The sequence below is a fragment of the Rutidosis leptorrhynchoides genome, chromosome 3 (assembly GCF_046630445.1).
Source record: "Rutidosis leptorrhynchoides isolate AG116_Rl617_1_P2 chromosome 3, CSIRO_AGI_Rlap_v1, whole genome shotgun sequence".
Lineage (NCBI taxonomy): Eukaryota > Viridiplantae > Streptophyta > Magnoliopsida > Asterales > Asteraceae > Rutidosis > Rutidosis leptorrhynchoides.
In genome coordinates, this window is record NC_092335.1 from 533,850,116 (window position 1) to 533,855,950 (window position 5,835).

Below are 5,835 nucleotides of genomic sequence, written 5' to 3' on the forward strand. Positions count from 1 at the left end.
ATCCGGTACTTTGGATGGGGTTTGTTAGGCCCAATAGATCTATCTTTAGGATTCGCGTCAATTAGGGTGTCTGTTCCCTAATTCTTAGATTACCAGACTTTATAAAAGGGGCATATTCGATTTCGATAATTCAACCATAGAATGTAGTTTCACGTACTTGTGTCTATTTTGTAAATCATTTATAAAACCTGCATGTATTCTCATCCCAAAAATATTAGATTTTAAAAGTGGGACTATAACTCAATTTCACAGATTTTTACTTCGTTGGGAAGTAAGACTTGGCCACTGGTTGATTCACGAACCTATAACAATATATACATATATATCAAAGTATGTTCAAAATATATTTACAACACTTTTAATATATTTTGATGTTTTAAGTTTATTAAGTCATCTGTCCCCGTTAGTAACCTACAACTAGTTGTCCACAGTTAGATGTACAGAAATAAATCGATAAATATTATCTTGAATCAATCCACGACCCAGTGTATACGTATCTCAGTATTGATCACAACTCAAACTATATATATTTTGGAATCAACCTCAACCCTGTATAGCTAACTCCAACATTCACATATAGAGTGTCTATGGTTGTTCCGAAATATATATAGATGTGTCGACATGATAGGTCGAAACATTATATACGTGTCTATGGTATCTCAAGATTACATAATATACAATACAAGTTGATTAAGTTATGGTTGGAATAGATTTGTTACCAATTTTCACGTAGCTAAAATGAGAAAAATTATCCAATCTTGTTTTACCCATAAATTCTTCATTTTAAATCCGTTTTGAGTGAATCAAATTGCTATGGTTTCATATTGAACTATATTTTATGAATCTAAACATAAAAAGTATAGGTTTATAGTCGGAAAAATAAGTTACAAGTCGTTTTTGTAAAGGTAGTCATTTCAGTCGAAAGAACGACGTCTAGATGACCATTTTAGAAAACATACTTCCACTTTGAGTTTAACCATAATTTTTGGATATAGTTTCATGTTCATAATAAAAATCATTTTCTCAGAATAACAACTTTTAAATCAAAGTTTATCATAGTTTTTAATTAACTAACCCAAAACAGCCCGCGGTGTTACTACGACGGCGTAAATCCAGTTTTACGGTATTTTTCGTGTTTCCAGGTTTTAAATCATTAAGTTAGCATATAATATAGATATAGAACATGTGTTTAGTTGATTTTAAAAGTCAAGTTAGAAGGATTAACTTTTGTTTGCGAACAAGTTTAGAATTAACTAAACTATGTTCTAGTGATTACAAGTTTAAACCTTCGAATAAGATAGCTTTATATGTATGAATCGAATGATGTTATGAACATCATTACTACCTTAAGTTCCTTGGATAAACCTACTGGAAAAGAGAAAAATGGATCTAGCTTCAACGGATCCTTGGATGGCTCGAAGTTCTTGAAGCAGAATCATGACACGAAAACAAGTTCAAGTAAGATCATCACTTGAAATAAGATTGTTATAGTTATAGAAATTGAACCAAAGTTTGAATATGATTATTACCTTGTATTAGAATGATAACCTAATGTAAGAAACAAAGATTTCTTGAGGTTGGATGATCACCTTACAAGATTGGAAGTGAGCTAGCAAACTTGAAAGTATTCTTGATTTTATGTAACTAGAACTTGTAAAATATATGAAGAACACTTAGAACTTGAAGATAGAACTTGAGAGAGATCAATTAGATGAAGAAAATTGAAGAATGAAAGTGTTTGTAGGTGTTTTTGGTCGTTGGTGTATGGATTAGATATAAAGGATATGTAATTTTGTTTTCATGTAAATAAGTCATGAATGATTACTCATATTTTTGTAATTTTATGAGATATTTCATGCTAGTTGCCAAATGATGGTTCCCACATGTGTTAGGTAACTCACATGGGCTGCTAAGAGCTGATCATTGGAGTGTATATACCAATAGTACATACATCTAAAAGCTGTGTATTGTACGAGTACGAATACGGGTGCATACGAGTAGAATTGTTGATGAAACTGAACGAAGATGTAATTGTAAGCATTTTTGTTAAGTAGAAGTATTTTGATAAGTGTCTTGAAGTCTTTCAAAAGTGTATGAATACATATTAAAACACTACATGTATATACATTTTAACTGAGTCGTTAAGTCATCGTTAGTCGTTACATGTAAATGTTGTTTTGAAACCTTTAGGTTAACGATCTTGTTGAATATTGTTAACCCATTGTTTATTATAACAAATGAGATGTTAAATTATTATATTATCATGATATTATGATATATAATATATCTTAGTATGATGTATATACAGTTAAATGTCGTTACAACGATAATCGTTACATATATGTCTCGTTTCGAAATCATTAAGTTAGTAGTCTTATTTTTACATATGTATTTCATTGTTAATACACTTAATAATATATTTACTTATCATTTAACATAATTAACCAAGTGTATCAATATCTTAATATGATTCATATGTACCTAGTAAGACGTTGTTATAACGATAATCGTTATATATATCGTTTTCGAGTTTCTTAAATTAATAGTCTCATTTTTATGTATATAACTCATTGTTAAAATACCTAATGAGATACATACTTATAATAAAAACATGTTAACTATATATATAACCATATATATGTCATCGTATAGTTTTTACAAGTTTTAACGTTCGTGAATCACCGGTCAACTTGGGTGGTCAATTGTCTATATGAAACATATTTCAATTAATCAAGTCTTAAAAAGTTAGATTGCTTAACATGTTGGAAACATTTAATCATGTAAATATCAATCTCAATTAATATATATAAACATGGAAAAGTTCGGGTCACTACAGTACCTACCCGTTAAATAAATTTCGTCCCGAAATTTTAAGCTGTTGAAGGTGTTGACGAATCTTCTGGAAATAGATGCGGGTATTTCTTCTTCATCAGATCTTCACGCTCCCAGGTGAACTCGGGTCCTCTACGAGCATTCCATCGAACCTTAACAATTGGTATCTTGTTTTGCTTAAGTCTTTTAACCTCACGATCCATTATTTCGACGGGTTCTTCGATGAATTGAAGTTTTTCGTTGATTTGGATTTCATCTAACGGAATAGTGAGATCTTCTTTAGCAAAACATTTCTTCAAATTCGAGACGTGGAAAGTGTTATGTACAGCCGCGAGTTGTTGAGGTAACTCAAGTCGGTAAGCTACTGGTCCGACACGATCAATAATCTTGAATGGTCCAATATACCTTGGATTTAATTTCCCTCGTTTACCAAATCGAACAACGCCTTTCCAAGGTGCAACTTTTGTAACATCCCGCATTTTTCCGTTAAATTATTTTAACGCCCGTCTTTTTATTGTAATATTATCCTCAGTATCTCGATTCATAGCCTCCATTAGCTAACCTTCTTAAAATATTTTCGTTATTGGATTTTAACATCTCTCGTACTCTCGTGTAATTCAAAATAATTCGTTTGGTTAATTCACGCACCCGCACCCGAACTAGAGGGACTAAACTTGCAAAGAGGCCAAAGATTTGACTAGGTCAACTTGTCAAACCTTCAACCTCCTCCTCTCATTTTCTCTCTTTCTCTCTTTTCATACTTCCATTTTCCTCTCAAGAACTCAACCAAGATTCATCATCTAATTTCGGATTTGGAGGCTAACATCAAAACAAATTACATATTTGGAATCCTCTCTTCATCCTCTTCGACTTGATACCAATTTCATCTCATTTGGGTAACTTTCTAAAATTACTAGATTTTGTGTTCTTGATGTTTTTGAATTATAAAAGTGTTAATTAGTGTCTATGGCTCGTGTATAACATGAATATATGTTTTGTTTGTTCGATTTGTTGTTTTGAGTAACTAGTTTGAACACTTGAAAATGGGTTTGCTTAATCTTTGATTTTGGAAGATTAAATGTTGTTAAATCGTTAAAGTTCTTGTTTTAATTGTGTTACTAGTATCACTAGCTTCATTTTGATGTGTAGGTTGATTTGTAAAACTTCAAAAACATGATTAATGATTTTGTGATTCTTGATTAGGGTTTGATCGTTCTTGAGATGAACTTTTTGATGCTTGAATACCATGAAATGTTAATTGTTAGTGTTTAGTTGTAATGCATGTTTCATTACCTTCAAAACGGCATATCATATGTGTGAATTGGATTCCTGAAACTTAAAATGCATTTTGTGAACTTGAAACTTGAAAATGGACTTTAAATGATCACATGACGAGAAATCGGTCATTGGAAATGATGTTTTTGTTTGATGAAACATGTTTAGTTATGTTCTTTGTCAAAAGAGCTTTCCAACGATATAAGGTGCGAGTTCTAAATGTTTACGGTTTGCATTTTGTGCTAAAATGAATTTTGGATCAAGACTTGAACATTTGAAACTGGCCAGGTACCAGCTCCCGTGTATTGTCGCGGCGCGACAATTGTGGGCCGCGGCGCGGCATAAGCCGTATCCAGGCTCTGACCTCCATGTCCAAAATACGAAAAATGTTTGGCATACTACGGACCTCCGATTCACATGAAACTTGTTCTAACATGCTCATATATGATTAAAAACCTCAGAAAAATAGTTCGGGACCCGACCCGAACATGTTGACTTTTTCGTTGACTTTGACCCGACCAAGTTGACTTTTAATCAAACTTAACCAAATATTTGTGCAATCGTTCTAACATGTTTTTATACTTGTACCTTGCATGAAACATGACAATTTGATTCACATGCTATTATGATCGAGTCTTAACGAGCCATAGGACTAATTGAACATCTTTGACCTATCGTGTTTACCGTTATTGATATAACCTATTGTTTAGGTCAAGACTAGCATTGTTCTTTGCACACGTTTACTTGTTGAAGTACTTTACTACTCGTGCACTCAAGGTGAGATCATAGTCCCACTTTTACTCTTTTTGAACTTACATTTGGGATGAGAAAACATAAACATTTCTTTACTAAGTAAACACAAGTACAGGAAAACAAACATTCTACATACGAGTTTAGAACAAAATCCTCAATTCGATTATCATTAGTTACACTTGCCGGGTGTAAGCGAGAACTTATGTTGTATGGATCCATATGGGTTTGACAAACCCTCATTCAAACGGTTCGCTACCGTTTACGAATGAAATATATTTTTGAGAAACAGTGTATGTTCTAGCACTAAGTGATGGGGTTCTATGGAAGGAATGTTAAGCATTGATAATTGGGTGCTCGTGAAACAAACTTTTGGAATGTATTACTATTATTTCATTGATGCGAATCTTGTGGTTCACTTGTACTTACTTACTTAAACCTATGATTTCACCAACGTTTTCGTTGACAGATTTCTATGTTTTTCTCAGGTCTTTGAACGCTATGTGAAACATGCTTCCGCTCATTATTTTGATACTTGCATTGGATGTCGAGTATACATGCATTTCATGGAGCGTCTTTTGACTTTCTTTAAAACTGTGTCGCATAGGTTTCACATGTAACTATAACTTTGTAACGTAACTTTTGGATGAACAATTCTTGTAAACTTTGAAACAATCTTTATTTTTGAAAGGAATGCGACATATCTTTGGTCAAACATCACGTTAAAGACCTATGACCACGCAACGGGACCTAAGTAGTCGACGCCGTCAATTGACAATTTGTCGGGGTCGCTACAAGTGGTATCAGAGCATTGGTTGTAGGGATTTAGAGTTCATTGGTGTCAACCCCGAGTCATAGGGTACATTAGTGAATCTAGACTACAACCGGCATATAGACATGAAGTAGGAATTACTTGACTATTTGTGCATTTATACTCGAACGTTTCTACTCATAACTAACTCTCGCTTCATCTAAATC

At 33.0% G+C, this 5,835-nt stretch overlaps 1 long non-coding RNA gene across 1 annotated transcript; it reads left to right on the forward strand.

Annotated features, from left to right (window-relative positions):
* The first annotated feature begins 3,594 nt into the window (after positions 1–3,594).
* Positions 3,595–5,551, forward strand: LOC139899512 (uncharacterized). Its single transcript, XR_011777528.1, has 3 exons — positions 3,595–3,728; positions 4,818–4,884; positions 5,346–5,551. It is a non-coding gene; the product is annotated as an uncharacterized lncRNA (long non-coding RNA).
* The last annotated feature ends 284 nt before the right edge of the window (positions 5,552–5,835 follow it).